This window comes from Papaver somniferum, unplaced genomic scaffold (genome assembly GCF_003573695.1).
Source record: "Papaver somniferum cultivar HN1 unplaced genomic scaffold, ASM357369v1 unplaced-scaffold_10, whole genome shotgun sequence".
Taxonomy (NCBI): Eukaryota; Viridiplantae; Streptophyta; class Magnoliopsida; order Ranunculales; family Papaveraceae; genus Papaver; species Papaver somniferum.
Genome location: NW_020618825.1, coordinates 1,339,190 through 1,356,938, shown reverse-complemented (window position 1 = coordinate 1,356,938; position 17,749 = coordinate 1,339,190). Strand labels below are relative to the sequence as shown.

The 17,749-nt window shown below is 36.5% G+C and overlaps 1 pseudogene; it reads right to left on the bottom strand.

The window, feature by feature from the left end:
• Window positions 1-392: 392 nt before the first annotated feature.
• On the bottom strand, window positions 393-17,464 carry LOC113326791 (annotated as a pseudogene).
• Window positions 17,465-17,749: the final 285 nt, after the last annotated feature.

Here is a 17,749-nt window from a genome sequence, read left to right as displayed (position 1 = left end):
AAGAGTTGGAAGAATTCTTGGACAAGTGCAATGTAGAGGTCGATTGTTTTTGGTTTATAGGGCAGCGATCACTTCTTTATATAGGCTCAAAAGTAATACGAAACTAACAAGGAACTCCGAATTCTAAACCAATAGAGTTTTGAAAACCGAAATCAGATCTGTCGTGTTCGCAGAAACTTGGGCTATCAAATATTCTTAGTTCAAAAAGCCTACAACTTCGGGACTAACAAGGAATTACCAAATACAGAAGGACTGTATATACGAGGGGTGTAAAACCGAGTGCAAGAAACTTTTTATTTCAACGTAGATGGAATTGTGAACAGTACTTGCCAGATGCCCGACACGTGAGAGGTAGTTGACATATTACAATTTTTGAACAGGAAAGCTTTGGAGACTGCATTTATACTCTGTTTGATAATTAACAAGCACCAAAAGGAAAGTTGATCTTACAAGGCAAGCAGAGTGGCACAATAGAGATCCAACCAGACCTTCAATTAAAGATGAAAAACCAAAAGGATCAAAATCTCTTTATATGTCACGCACTACTAGCCCTATGTATAAGTAAGTTACAAGAGGGAAGGGTTTATATATATACACAAAATTTAGAGATCGTTAAAAATACAAGAACATTTCTGGAATAAGAATTGATATTTCAATTATTTCGACTTTGATTTTGATTTTTTCTTCTTGTTTCCTGAAAGAATGAGTGAGATCCCGAGACCTCGACTAAATGCTTGGTTAAAGAGAAGCCGAGATTGGAAGGTGGATGCGAATGGGAACCATGAAATAAATACTACTGGAGCAAATATAAACAATCCCATTGCAGCATCATATAGTCGAGCAAACTCACGTACTGAATCCCATAAACCCAGATGCTTTATGATCCATTTCCATGTAATAGCAATCTGTGTCAAAGAAATCAAAACAATAATGTCGTCAGCTTTCAGTGTTAAATCTGCTCCAGACGAAACAAGGATGTACTAATGTGATTAAGGTGGGTCGACACAGCAATATAAATGAAAAGCCAACAGGAAATTTTAACTTACAGATAGAATGGCCCAACCAGTTGGAATAAATGCTAAGATACCAGCAAACAAATCTGGCACCGACAATTCAGTGAAAACAACAACCAATGTAACTACAACAACAAGCCCAATGGCTGTGAGTCCCTGTACGAATCGCAGCAGTATGCTAGACTTTTTTGGGACAAACGTGAATATCTGCAAAAGAAAAAAAAAAAATACCCATGAGAGACAAACTTGAAAAATCCAGGCCTAAAGCAAATGTCAAAGAAAAGTCCCATTAAAAGTGAAAACTTAAGGATGATGACCACTGAGGCACACCTTGAATATCATGACAAATGCAACCAATACAACCCATGAGAATCCATAGACCTGGAAGAAAATGAAACAATATGTAGTCAGCTCGAGAAAAAACTCAAGCAGGAGGGTAACATCCAAAAGTAAATCTTATCTGTCCTTCAAAAGCAAAAACATTGGAATGAGAAGTTACCGTAAGTGATGTGTTCATTCCAGTTAAACGAAGTTTATAAACAATGCCATACTGGAAGAAGAAGAATCTCACACTCAAGATCGTTTCCAAGATACGTCCTCTCATGGTTTGGATATGACTCTACAGAGATAAGAATGTTTTGTCCCATAAGAATGCTACTAAACATGGAAACAAAGATCAAAGGTAGGTCAAAACATTCATTAATGTGCTCAAACTTTCGCAATTGACTATACCATTTTTGCAGAGAAATATTAGTGGAAAAGTCTTGACTTATGAGAAACTTGATCCTTTAAACTAAACATATAGATTTAAGGGAAATTGTGCTACTCAACCTGCTCTTCCTCCCACCAAGATTCCCAGCTTTTGTCTCCCTTCTCCCCTACTCCACCTTTATAAAGAAGCCAACTTGCCCAATCATCGAAGTCCTCCACATTCCTATTTATGACATGAAAATGAACTCATCAAGATAACTAAAGATCCAAAGCAACGGCATTAGAAAGTGATAGTAACCTTAAATTAGGTGGCTCAGAAGCTATCAGTTTCGACTAACGTTAAATAATTCTTTTAAGTGAGAAAATTCTACAGTAAGAACCATAGTCAAAAGAATCTCATCCAGCAGTTTCAAGCACATTTTGAAGTTAACCAAAAAGTTTCAAACATCCATTTTAAATAAACAAGAGTTTTCATATGCTGAACTGATATTCTGCGAGGATGCTACAAAGTTAGATTCTCACAAGAATCTTATGCAGCTTTCGAATCATCTCAAAGTGGACCTAATCAAGTGACAAGCTTAGAGCATCCACAATATTGTATGCTAAAATGGTATGGTTTCAGTTAAATACACTATACCATTTTAGTATACAAGTCATAATTCTACGACGGGGAGAATGTTAAATATAACAGGTGGAGAATCAAACATATCCCGTAAGTCTAGGCGGGGTTTGAAACTCATCTTAAAGTTAGGAGATGTTTAAAACACCTCCTAACTCTAGGATGAGCTTCAAACCACGCCAAAATTTTTGATTTCCTCATGACGGGGCTCTAAACCCCGTGTTCTATTTAAATTATAGATTTTTGGTCATGCGGAGTTCAAAACTTCGTCTACCATTTGGGTTTACCATATATAAAATTTATACCATCTTAGTCTTCCCACTGGCACCCTCTATATGGTACAATTACCAATTAACCCATTGTAAAGTTAACTCAACGTCTATAGAATTTAAAGAATGTCATAAAACTTACTTTTGCCACTCAAACCCAGAGGGGTTAAAGATATAAGGAGCAAAGAGCCATGAGAAGACAAGGAACCAACTACTTATTGTAATCAATGCATAGGAAATGCCACCACCATCTGAATAACCATAAGCTATGAAAACAACAAGGAGTAGTGCAACTTCAAGCCTGCAAACAAGGAAAACCAGAATCAGAGCAAAAACTGTAATGAAATAGTAATGTAAAAATAAACCGTAAACCACAAAGAAAGTTACAGCATGAAATAGACTTACGCCTTCACAAAATGACTTCGTGAATAAAGCCTATAATTCTCAGCAAACTTGATATGTTCCACAACAAATCCTCTACCAGTTGCTTTGTACTGTTTGAAAATATAGAATAGAATGTAATTACAAGCGCCATCAAAAAGAAACATTCTACGTAAAAAGACAACATACTTTTGCCCCGCCGTGTAGGATTGTGCGACCAAAATAATGAGTTCTGGTCCCAAGAGAGAATGTGAAGAAAACTGAACACAGCTGGAGCTGCATGATAATGAAACTAAAAACAGCCTGCAAACATTTAGACCAGCATTAAAAACAAGGAAGTTGTGGAATCTCATTGGGCCAATGACTCCATACATAAAGTTCCAGAATACAGTCTAACAGTAAAACTTCCATATATGAAGAATCTCTGTATAGAAATAATCTTAACCTCCATATGGGAATAAAATCCTAGAATATTGAAAAAGTATATTGAAAGTCATATTTGTTCTACGTCCGAATTAATATATTTACCTCCCATACAAGAATAAGTCACATATCAGAGAAAACGTAGATCCAGATTGAAGATTATATGAGTTGTGTTTATTAAACCTAGTATTTATGCATGCAAGGTAAGCATAAATGAAACTTTAATTACTACATCTCTAGAGATATAATTGTGGCTTCTTGGTACTTGTATAGAGAATATCAGAATGTCATGTTTTTCAAGTAAATAACCTCTTTATGTGAATAAATTTGTATAGTCCCAACTCAAAAACATTAGGGAATACCTTCACCAATCCCAACTCAAGTATAAAGCCCATAATCATTGGGACTGCAGTTAATATTCCGATCTGGACCAAAAATTGAGCATTTAGAGCAGCAGTCACTGAAATATTATCTGACATCTTTGCTTCACGTGAAATTCCACTATCAAGTCCAGAGAGAGCCTGAAAAATTATACGTTACGTAACATTAGGCTAAGAATTTTGAAAGCAAAGGTACTTCAACAATTCATGTGAAAGATGGAAACAAGTTTGTAGACTTACAAGGTAAGCCCCCGTATAAGAAAATGTATACGGTAAGAACAGTCATCTGCATCATACCAACATTTTGTTAAAATTATCCACATACAACTGTGTAAGTACACTATCAAAGAGAGAGTCTTAAAGGTGCAAGGAAAGGAATAAAAAGATGCAAAAAGAATTGCTTACCATGGTGCACACGTAAAAACCAACTGTTGTAAAAAAGAAAGACAACATTCTAAAGAAGTCGAATAGTTGGCCTATCCTGTACACATCTCTGCTTAAGACTTGCTCACCATTCCCACCAGCCACTTCACCTTCGAACAACGCAATTTGATTGAGACCAACATCCCTTCCTTTTCCAACCTGCAAAACGATCCGCCTTCAGAAAATTAGTGGAAGGGTCTTCTTAGAGAAACAAGCATGAGATTGCGGTGAAATTTAACCTGAATGTATTCATGGTGTGTGATGTTACCCTGTCGCAGGGTGGAGTTAAAGCCTGCACAATTATTTAATCAGAACTCAATTGGGAAGGAGGAACCACTCATGAATAAGTATAAAACACTTACATATAAAAGGAACTATTTCATAAAGACACTTGCATAAGATGAAATTTGAGGTGCAACATTTTATATATAGTTGATTACGTATCCCGGAAATACAAAATAAATATTGACCTAAAAGGAGATGGGACAATTAGATTCTTCTTACCAACAAGAAAAGTGAAAATTGTTGTCACAAATACCCAGAGATGAAAAATTTTGAAACTCCTAGTAAGGATATAATATATAAAGGATATGGGTTCAAGAATCAAAATCAATATGATCCACCTACTTAATTTGAGACCACTTGACATGCAGAATGAAGAAAGATGATGGCATCAGTGAAAGATATGGATATAAAATTAAGGTTCTAATTAGGCAAGTCCAAGGCTGAAGATTGATTGGAGAAAAAAAAAATAAGACAGACAAACTGATGAAGCCATGAAACACTCTAAACAACAAACAAACAACTGCAAAGCTATCTTAAGAGTTCCATTCTTGACGGAAGAAATCCTTAATTAAAAGTGTCACAATCAAGACAATATCTTTGCTGAAACGAAGCACATCATAAAAGACAATTATTTGAAAACTAATCCTCTTACCTGCAAAAATATCCTCACTGATATTGATAACACGCGATGCCTTACTAATTCCACCTCGGGATATATGAAATATCCTATCAAACACATCTGGATGACCATAATGCATGCGGACCCTGTAAGAAATAGAAAGGCTTTATCAGTGCTTTCTTTCAGTGAAAATATTGTGTCCTCTCCAGAAAAGTTATCTAAACCTCTTATGTTGTTTAAATTTTCAATAGAGGGAGTTGGGGCGGTTTGTTTTTGTCTGGAACGTTCAAAATACACATCGGATTTTTAAAAAAATAATCACTTCGATTTTTGACAGAAATTAATATCTGACAGTATGAGCCTGAGGGCTGAGTCACACAGCCAACCTAGGTCAAAGTATCTCAAGACAATGAAGGCCTGTTGGAAGGGGCCTCAGAGAGGGTGCTGTGGACCTCAAAATATGCAACGATATGGCTCCTTAGCAATTGACACTTCCAACTTCTCTATAAACATAAAAAGGAATGTGCAGTAACTTTTTTACACTATACGATCAACAACTTGTACAGAGAACTTCAATGCATCTACCACAATGTGTACATCAAAATGCTTATGAAAAGTATTAATGAACCACTTACTTGAGAGGATATGCCAGAACGCGTTGACCCAAGGTGACAAAACTAGTTTCTTGATTGGACATAAACCAAGCTAAACAAGAAACACTGCAAAGATCCCACAATGCAATTGATAAGAGATATATTTGAGAGGAAAACTGATAAACATGTGACTGTGAAGATACACAATTCCCTCCCTACCTTCCAGTAAATACATGCTCCCTAACCCCGAGAATAGTTGGAGGTCGAAGACCATGATCTCCTTTGAATTCCTCAAGAAGATTTCTCAATTTCATAGCCTCCTCAAGATAGTTATCCTACACCCCATAGATGTATAATTACTACGAGTAGAACGAAGAAATTTGCAGAACTTGTTACTGGGAGGTGCACATAAACCTACAATTGTAAGTTACGATATGCTAGGGAAAATTTGTTATGTGGCACATGCAGGTAACGTCGAGTTAATTATAACTTAACACTACTCGAACCATGGCTTCCACTCAGGTTACTCTTAAAAGGTAATACTTTTTAAGTTGGCTAAGTTATCGTCCTGAGAGAGTATTAATCTGAAAAGACTTTCCAGTATTTTCTGCTTTTTCTTACATATAGCCAAGGTCGCCAAATCCTTTTGTTAACCATTTTTCGGTAACTTCACAAGTGGAGGTATATACTAACATGTTTTCAGATAATACAAAAGCAAACTCAACTCACATGATATGCTCACCTGATTCATGTCGATAGTTTGAATAGCTTCACCCCGAGTGAAGATTATAGCATGGTTTTGGTTTTCAGGTTTCCCTTCTCCAAGCTTTGGATTTCCAGGCAGCTTGATAGAATATATTTCCTGCATGAATGAGACAGCTTCAATTATCAGTTTTGAAAAAGAAAGGAAAACAACATATAAAACATGTAACAAATGTAACATGAAAAAACATGTAGCTTTAAACAACCGAACAGATGGAAGTCATGGAACTCGGGTCTCGAACTGACAAAAAAAAGGCCATTTTAGATATAAAAAGGTTGCTTCAGGTTTGCCAGACCAGCAAAAACAAGGAGTTCCAAACACACTGCCCAGCACTAGGCAGCTTGAGACTTATCAGTGAAGACAAATATTATTAAACAAACCAATAATTTTTACACATATAGACTGATTGTTAGAACTCACCTGATCCTTCCCATTCAGATCAGCTTTTACCAGCTTTGAGTAAAATTCTTTTTTGATCTTTCCATCAGTTGTACCACTCTCTTCCTCATGTATAAATGCAACTCGAAGGGCTTCATTTCTATTAATAAACAGATAAACGAGACATAGAAAAGTATTAAAAGGATATACTTATTTTGGACCTTACAAGTATGACCAGTTAAGCATACAATAACCACATGCAATAAATCGTTGCACCACACAGATACCAAACCAGCTTAAGTACTTGACATTGGTATTACATAAACAAGATAGTAGTTCAATTGTTGTGTATGCTCCCAACTTCATAGCACAAAAAGGGGAGCAAGATATTAAACCATATACAGTAAAAGAGCAATGTTAAAAGAAATAGTAATATTTGAAAAATAAAATAAACCTCTGCAACAGAAGTGCGATATCAGCTGCTTGGGGAGCTTTTTCCTGTTTCTGCTTCCCATAAATTTGGCATGAAATCACATATGTAAATTTTAGATCTGCCTGGGCTCGAGCTTCACGAGATAATTCAAACCCTTGTGTTGTAGGAAATCTGGATCCTGAATAACCATTGTCTGCTGCAATGAGATCAAATTGTATGCATTAATATCACCCAACACCCACTCAAAACAATCCCCTCAACTAGACTCTACTGATTGCAAGGGCATTACCTTCAATTCTTCTCTTTTCTAAATAGCTTTGTAACATCAGGGCCCTTCTATAATACATCATACCACGTACTGCATAAGATAAGAAATGACCAAGCACAACCGGAAGAAATTGGCATGAGTATTTTCTAATGCCAACGAATACAAAGCACTAAAATTCCCTAAATTTCCAGCTGTAGTGATTCGGAGTCTCCTGAAAAATATTTGTATTTTAAGTTTAACTAACCTGTCCTGGCTAAAGTTTGGCCGCGATAAGATACCCAAAACCGAAGCTCCAAGTTATCAGTGGAGCTCGCCAGCAGTTCTTCATCTTTGATGGATACTTCCCGACCAATCCGTTCCAAAAAGTTAAACCACTCATCTATGAAGTAAATTGAAGTCATTGTTGAAATACTAATCAGAGAAACAACAATTTTTAACCATTTGGAACTGAACTTCAACTACCATGGGTAGTATCTAGAAAAAAAAGATCTATTATATCTAGCACAAGGAGAAAAACATTACCTTTAAATATTGTCTTAAGATAAAAAAGAGTAGAAATTCCATCATCATTTTCATCCATCAACTCATCTGAGCTATATAGCACAGTCTCGCCATAGTATGGGGTGAATACACTGTTTTGAAGAAAAAGAACATTTAGAACATTTAAGACAGCATCGAATAAAAATCCAAAAAATCTTCAGTTTCTATGCTATTATACGCACCAGAATGGAATCATTTCTGAAACAGGCTTCGCCACAGGCATGTCCATGAATAACGAATTCGTAAAGAACTGGAATCTTCTCCGTGCTTCAAGATTTTTTGGAATATTATCTCCTGAATCCGTTACAGTAAGAAATAGGTATAATCGGTGCAACTGCTCTTTCTGTGATGAAAATACAGAATATATTGTCAAATTCTGTACAACAAAATCAAAGTAGGAAGCAGGCAAAACAACAGGCTAAAAAACTCACTATTTCTGGATTGTTGGGCCACTGTATCCTAGAAAATAAGCGGCCTTCATTTCTAGCTTTCACAAGAATATTCCACGTATCGAGCTGCTCCCTGAGATAGTAAGTTGGTCCATTGAAAAGATTAGGTCAAAATTGTGTGGAACCTATGTTACTATATTTTGAAGTCATGTCTGCATATACCTTAAATTGGAAGACACCAGATCCTGTGTAACAACTTCATACAAGTCATACATCGCTTTTGCGGCACCTCTTGCAAGCTCAGGAGTCGGATCAAGTTTCTGCACAAACCCATTTTTATAGTTCAGGTCAATAAATTTATAACATGGTACAGATAAATAAAACGAAAAATAGAATAGCATGACATCTGTAGTGATTGAAAACTAGATAAAAAACTAATCAACCAAGCTAAACACCACTGTCGTATAAGCCCCATAATCACCTAACTGAATTGTGCTTGAGAAGCTTGGAAAAAACCAAGTGATCAACCTAGGCCAAATTCCATAATAAAACACCTCCATAACAGTCTTAATAAACCGAGATGATCAATTCTTGGCCACACCTCTAGGGATCACCTAAGCAGTTGTGAGGTGAGTTAGCTTAATGGAATTTTTTATGCTACTCCCTATGTTGTCAAAGGCGAGCAAGGCGACACTTAATATACAATCCGAGGTGCATGATTCATAGGGTGGGGTTCTTGCATCACTTCAAATCCTCATATTTTAGCTTGCCAAGAATCACTGCCCTTTCTAATTAGAAAGCAAAAACATGCAAATCCTTATTATTCCTAATTGCTTAGAGCATGGTTGTTAATTTAAATGGTTCATGGGCATGCACATCAGATCTATGGTTTATGGAAAACAAAAGCATAAATGTTTAGGTTAATAGAATTCATAATAAGTCCAAAATTTAGAAAAATTACCAGGAGCCCAACCAATGCAGTAAACCTTGACAACACTAGGGGAAGCTTCTTCATATTCAAGGTTACAAGGAGTGAACCATTCAACACGCTGTCATTGATCTCACGGAAAATCCTTTCAACCCTACATGATATGAACCAGGTTTAAAGCATTTCATTTTGCATCAGGATGTACTAAGCATAATTTGGAGCACATCAAACAAGCCGATACTGTTGAAAGAGTTTAAATAATCCCATACCAAAGTCTTCCTTCACCCTCTACTAAAGAGTGCAAGATCTTTTTTATACTGTAGTAACATTCCCTAACCGCTTCTGCCATATATTCTTCCCTACATATGCTGGCCCAGAGATCTGCTTGTGAATCCTTGCACACCGAAGCTAAATCCCTTGCTAGCAAGATCTGGAAGGTCGGAGAAAGCAATATTTCTAGGTCAAAGAGATGGAGAAGATTATACTGCACTGGTAAAAAAGATGCCCAAGATATACTCAATTAATTTTAGGATTGCATGTTCAAAAAGCACACCTTACTGCTCAAAAGAAACAAGGGCCACTGAACTAATCTAAGAATTGCTAGGTATGCAGAGCAAGTCCCTCTCCCTGATACACATGGAAACACAAAATAATCAGTAGGTACCATATTCATATGTTGGGTACCATGAGTTCTAAGTAAATTATAAACGACCCCATACGCATTCTGGAATTCCATTTCGCTGATAGACTTTTGCTTTGAAAAAGATTGGTTTGGTATTACAAACTGTCATGCCACTTACCGGTTACTAATATAATCTTCTTCACGCAAGCTTTCGATGATCTCATTCCAGAAAGGAGAGAATATAGATGCATAAGCCTTATTTATCTCTTCGGAATCCTGAATTAAGCATATAAATATTCGCTTGCAAGATTAGTACATTGTAGGTATGTCAGAAAATTGGTAAGAAAGATCCAAATATCCAAAGAGAAGGTCCGAGGTTTTTCATTTTCTATTTTTTAAGAAACGGAGAAATTTAATGTTGATGCTTGATTATAGAATTATTGAATCCTCTGCCACTTGCATTCTGGTTTATATAAATATATACGCAGAGGACGTCACTTAAAATCGAAGCAATTCAGAATAAGAATATCAGAGAGTTACCTGAGATTCACAGTCAACAGGCATCCTGTGAGATCAAAGATCAAAGGTATTTTTTAAGATTTAAAAGACACAAGAGTATAGAATCTGTTATAAGCTAATAAATATAAAGGCAGATACCTTACTGCCTGAGAAGACACAAGCTTTTTCACAAAGGCTGCTGGAAAACTTTCAAAACGTTTGTGTAGCATTTCAAGTGTCCGTATCTGCCATAGACCCATAAGTAAACATGGATTCTTCAGTAGTCTTAGTAACTAAAGTGGATATTCACAAGTGCATGGAGGCTCTTTCATGCAGTCAATATGTATGAAGGTACTGTAGTTAATTTTATGCCTTAAGTGGTTGGATAATTGGTCTGTCCATCTCACATAAATCAATTTCGAAATTTGAAAAGAAAGAGATTGTTACCTCCCCTAACCGTGCACGAGCACCCATCACACCACCAATAATAGCAGATAAAAGAGTGTACCAAATGTGAATGTCCATAATGTAGATCTGCATAATATTTTACAACTTTATTATGGATGTCTAAAAACGAGGGCATATATTTTAGGACTCTAGGGTACTAATTTACTATGACATTTGTCCATGAGGGAGGTTCCAGTGACATGTTAGTTCGACTTTGTCGGATCCGCTGGGTCCACATGGGAGCTGATTAGAGGCTAGCTTTTTCGAAGAATGATCTTTTCATTGCGAACAACATCCTCACTAAAAAATAGTGGATTCAGGAACATGTAATCTTACCAACTATCGATATCAAATCAATGGTTAATAAGCTATTCATTCAACCACTAAATTTCACTTATAGGATGATATAGTCTAAAAATCTCATAAATTCGTGATTCTTTCTAAGTATAATCTACCTAACCAAAAACAATCTTGCCACAAAAAATTTACATTTTCATCCACTGCCCTGTGGAGCCCACAAGAAACTACACCACAATGTGAATATATTTTAGCATGTCTATGGCTCTCTCTTCTTTATCCAGACACTTAGGTTTCATGGGACGTCACCTCTATCCTTGTAAGACATTAATACTTAAGCATACCTTCTCAAAATAAATGGAGTTTAAGAATAAGGAATTAACTCACAGCCACAACAGGAGCCCATACGCTAAGAATCGTCAAGGCATTACCGTTGTCTGCCAAATGATATCGTAGACATATTACTAAAGTAAATATCATTCCGACTCTAATAGAAAGACAGTTTACCGGTACAAACTGCAAAGGCAAACAGCTTACTCTCTATGAAGCACATGACAGCAAATGTTGGTCCAATACTGAGTACTTCCCTGAAAGTATTGAGGTCCATTCTTCCGTCATTGAAAGCTATAATTGTCAGACTCTGTAGATATGGAAACAAGCACGCCTCTGTTACTAAACCATTGAAAAGCAAATAATATGGAACGTCCGACCAATTTCTCGTCAATCGAATGTAACATACCTGAAACATTAAGACCAAAAATATCCATAATCGATGGAAACTTCGATAAAGGTGAAGAATTGTCCGGTGCTCCACAAAACTGCTTTTAGCTGTCTGCGAGAATTCAAGAAAAAAACTGAGCACCCAAAAACAATTAATACAAGACAAGGAGATTACATAGAAATGAGTTCCTCTTACCCTTTTCCGCCCTTTAGGGTGCAATAGAAACGAACTGTCCTTCTTCATTGGCCATTTCAACTCAAAGCAAGTAGGAGACCTGCAAATACATCGAGAATGACAACAATAAGAACAAGTATCCAAGTAAGAAGCCTGAGCTTGTAGCAATGTCAAGAAAGACAAACCAGAAATACTCATTGAAGTCGTCATAATTTCTCCAATCTGAGTGTGCAGCTTTCCCCACTGTTAAGTATATTAGTTTCCTGCAGATAAATCAGTGAGATGGAAGAACTGTTCCAACTAAGAACAAACATACAGGAAAACTAACAGGTTAATTAGCAGATATAAGATGCTGGCGAAAAATATTTATGGTCTTTAAAATCCATTCACATAGCTTATGCCGTACTCTCCCACTGATTCTACAGAGTGCTTTACATAGAGGAATTCACCTACTGATAAATAATTCCAACTCAACTTCTACAGATCCGCCACGATAAATGATAGCGGCAGCATACAAAAAACAAACTAGCATTACATGCATAAACACAGTGCATGCACATGTCTCCTATCTTAATTAATCCTTAATATGGGAATTCCACTGATGTACGCGGTATCATAACCAAGATATATCAAAATGGTCATATAATAAAGAAAAACCACTTTATTAAATCTGACATTGATTTGGTGAACCCATAAGTACTTGCAGTTACACATCAAATAAGAAAATGATGCACTAACCTTTGCCATTGTTTCATAAATGGGAGAAATGACTTGTTCAAGGTAAGACACAGAACCATTATCACCAGTACAGCTTTTAGCTGGTTGCGCCTCGCTATGGTCCAATTTCTCATTTAGCTCTTCTGCCATCTGCTTACCCAAGAAAGTTGAATCTAAGAAGGTATATGTGGAATTTTCAAATACTATTAGAGGGGAACCCCATCTTAGGTAAAAAATTGTGCCAGCAGCCTTATAATATCTATTATATTGATACAAATGATAGAATCAAATAGGCATTAGAAAACTTACCATGGAAAACGGACACATATGTGGCTGTTACTATGCAGGTGAAAATCTTTTATAATCAAATATTTTAATCTGTACGTATTTGTAGAAAATCTGAATGCAGGTGAGCTAGTCTTAGTCATAGTTACAGGATAAATTGGTATGCGTAACTAATCCGTATGCACAGAGACACTTACATGGTGAAATATATAACAAATGCATTCCGGAAGAAAGCGGACATTTGCAGCCTCCCCCCAAACACAGAAGTATAAAGAAACCAAAAAGAGTTTCCTGTCCTTGTTTATCGTTTCTAAACTGTTGAAAGTAAGATATGTTAGTTTCAATATCAGCATATGAAGAACAGGAGATAATTTTAAAAATACATGAGGATTGCCAACTTCAGGAATTACCTGTTCCAAACAGGGTGTATGTGCAAATATTTGCACCATTTGATGTAATTATCCAGTACTTTTAACAAAACCTCAGTAACAGCTTTCTCGTCTATCTTCTATCAAAGAGTTAAAAAAGTGTATTGATCAGTTTTAGCAACATCTTACATATTGACAGTCCACCCCAAAACTTGGTACCTAACTTAGGTTTTCCATTTTAACTTAACCTGGTATCTAACTTAAGTATTCCCTCCATCCCTAAAAAATTGATACTTTTCCTATTTGCACATTTTTTAAGGAAACAATAAGAAATAATAACTTTTTAAGTTTTTCCTCCAGTTATACCCTTGAATGTAATACCGTAACAAAACTTAGAAGTGGCATACATCTCGAACTAAAGAACGAGTATATGTAATTTTATATCGTTGGATGCTTTTTAAAAGACCTACACGAGTATAAACATGACTTTCAAATTATTTGTATTTGCTAGAGTAAGATTTAACAACCTCAATTATTAAAAAGGATTATTTTGTAAGTATATCATCTAAATAAAGAAAAGTATCAGTTATTATGGGACAAAACACATATATATATATATATATATATATCACTTATTTAGGGACGGAGGGAGTACAAGATAATCAACACAAGTTTAAATGGTAAAGTTTAGTTAAAGTTGGGAGCATCTTACTGGCTCAGTTCCAACAGGTAGGCTAAGACGAGTCTGTGCGTTTGCAACAGAAAGAATTACATTCTCGTGCTGGTTCTTGATATTGTCTTTCTGTCAGCAAAAAATTTGGAAAATAGAGTGCAGATCAAGATTCAGAAGAAATATTTCCCAAAGGAGAAGCCATAATACATTAAAAAGGAGTAGCCACATTGGAATCTGATTAACTAAAACAGTTTATATATAACACGAGTTAATGTGCACATTTTGGTGCAATGAACATCATTTCTCAACGCATTCTAAAGATGAAAAACAGTTCACAAGCACTCACTCGACCAACATATCCAAGCTTGAAGCAAAATGACAACTCTTATGCATAAAATTGAGCAAGATTGCCAATGAACATACGGGACAATCTTTGTACACACTGACACACATACCTGGAAACCAAACACATATTCCAAGAGATCAAACATATCGAGATTTCGCATCCCAGAAACCTCGACGTCAGCAGGCAGTCTAGGAAAAGATTCGGTGTATCTTATTGCAGATGTTGCAGCTTTAACCTGGGAAGGTCACGACCACAAAATAGAAGATAATCACATACAACTCTTGAGATTATAAAGCATAAAATCATTTCAAAGTTTCCATAATATTATGAGTAAGGTGGTAAACATGTAGAGTGAGCTAAGGACGTAACTACTAACTAGGTTAGGGAAGAGCACTCCCAGTTCTAACGGCTGTTACCTCAGTTTTAGCAACTAATTAGTTACACTAAGTATTGACCCTGTGACAGAATTACAGGAGCGCCTGAACATGCAAGCTTGACAAGTTGTCTTTTAGACTTTTACAATTAACAATTATAGAGACGGAAGAGGTATATAAAATGTGAAATCATAACTCACTTCTGGGAACATCCCTATAGCATTGGTCAAAGATGGTGCGCCCCAAGGGCACTATATTATATGTATTAAGTTCTCCTGTCAAAGCTCCGTCTGTTTTCTTGATTCTACGCAACTGTACAAACAATAATAAATAAATAAGTAAGAGGGTATTCATTTTTCAGTATAGCTGTACAAGCATCAACAGCTGATAACAACTAAAATTGCAGCCTGAGCAAGAGGAATAAGACAATGCATTAATTTCAGATTGTTGTAAGAGTAAATGCACCACACCTCCTCCATAATTTTCTTGCCCACGCCATCAGGATCGGCACCTTTGTGTAGTGCCTCCATAACAACAATTAAAGCCCTTAGGGTGGCGAATATCTTTTTCATTTCTAATGATCTGTGTTCCAGCCTGCAAGAAGAAAAACATTCTGAATGAAAAGGCTACATTAACTTAAAAACTAGCAAATTTGGTGGGTCTCCTCGAACCGACTCCAGCGTAGAATTCCAACGAAGGCAAAAGACAAATGGACAGCATGGTCAAATGAGAGTGTGTGTGAGAGAGAGAGAGAGAGGGAGGGGGGGGGGGGGGGGGGGGGAGAGGTTCCAAGTTCGAGATCAGGATCTTAATAAACGGCCCAAAAAGTGCCTATGCATTTAGCACATACTTCAAAGAATAGAAAGAAAAAAAATGTGACTACAAGAACATACTCTCCCAGAGTAACACCAAATGTTCCAGATTCTCTCCATTTCTGTTCTTCTTTCTGAATATCATCCACCCTGTGCCTTCTCTTGTACAGCAGGTAAAATTCCCATAGGCGCTCAATATCACGGTTGCGATCAATTCTTTCCCCATCTCTCTTGGAAAACTTTTGCTGCAAAATATCATCAACCATTTGAAAGTACGCCATGATATTAAAACAAAGACTGAGATGACTATAGTTAGACTGAGCTTGCATAAAATTTGTGTAAGCCAGAAAAGATACAAATGAAAAGAACAAAGTCAGAAAAGACAAACTGCGGTAATACCTTAATAACCGACAGCAAACCAGTTTTGAACTGGAGTACACCTCTGCCATCACTGTTGTGATCCAGATCATGTGCCATTGAATATGCTTGCTCGCACACTGAATATTAAAAAAAAAAGCACAATGATACACACCAGCATATCAACAGCTCCAACTCCCAAAACAAATACCATCTTATAGTGTGGAACTCCACAAACATGAACATAATCTCACCAATTACAGATAAAGTCGCACAAAGTAATAATTTTGTAACCTATGCAGGTGATAGAGTCGTTTTTTGGCAAACCAAAATAAAAGACTTGTCTGTGATCAATTCCATCCTTTTCATGCAAGGACAGGTTGGTTCGAGGACCCCTTGGTCAAAGTAAAGTAGGTCCTGATTCCGGGACGGAGTCGTATGACATGAGAGTATCACGTACGGTTCCTTTGAGAAGGGTGTGATACCACCAAATTCAGGCACGACGAGTGGTCCAAGGAGAAAACTGAATTAAACAAGACATTAACCAAATAGAAAAAAATGAGAAATAATCTTGTTTCTTCTGGACATGGATCCTGCGAGTGTTGATATCTTCTTTTCTAACCACGTATATAACGTCTAAACATAGTTTAAAGTCAACTAAAAGCCATTGACATCAAAAATGTTGCAACTCAGAAACACAATTTCCACTAATCACATTTAACTTCACTGGATAATTAGTACAAATAGTAAAAAGAAAAACTAATTTACACGTGTTAAATTCATCTAATTGTACAAAGTACAAAACCTACATTCCTCAATTTTCTAGTTTTTTTTACCAATAACCTGGATTCTTCAATTTCCAGCACAATATTCGTATAAACACAAGTATTGCAGGTGAAAATGGAAAGCAAAACTGAGTTCCCCTACTAACATCAAAGCACTGATTTCTTGCGAAGACTAATTTAGACATGTAGAGTTGACTATGGATAAAAAAAATGTTGAGTTGACTTACTGATCCTGGAGACATTTGGATCTTCAGCTTGGATCTCATCAGCAGCTTGTAAAATCAAATCAATATTATTCCCACCGTGTTTAAGTGAAGCTGGTACTGCACCAGCAATACCACTAGATTTCCTCTCGATACCACCTTGACCACTACTCAGCAGTTGTTCTCTTTGTAGTGTTGTTCTTACTAATCTTTCCCAATTACTAATTGCTCTCGCCATTCTCTCCAAACCATAGACAAATTATCTAAAAGATTTAATCACTAAATAAGAAAATGGTTGAAATCGACGAAAACAAAAACATCCTTTTCGTCTCAAGAAGGAAGAGTTTCTGAGACTTCCAGGAATGAAGAATAAGACTATTGAATGGATGGATGAGGGGGGGGGGGGGGGGGGGGGGGGGAACTGAAATTTTCTACCACAAGTGGTTTGAATTTTCAAATAAAAACAACTACAAGTGGTAGTGGAACCGAAACGACGAGAATGTCCTTCGGAGCACAGAAATTGGACATCACAAGGATTCCATTTTGTATTCCCATTAATCAATTGATTTCTCCTCAAAAATAGGAGATAAGTCAAACTTGCCATTTACCACAGCTTGCCTGTTTACCCCAGTGGAAAATTGAAATCTGGTATCTC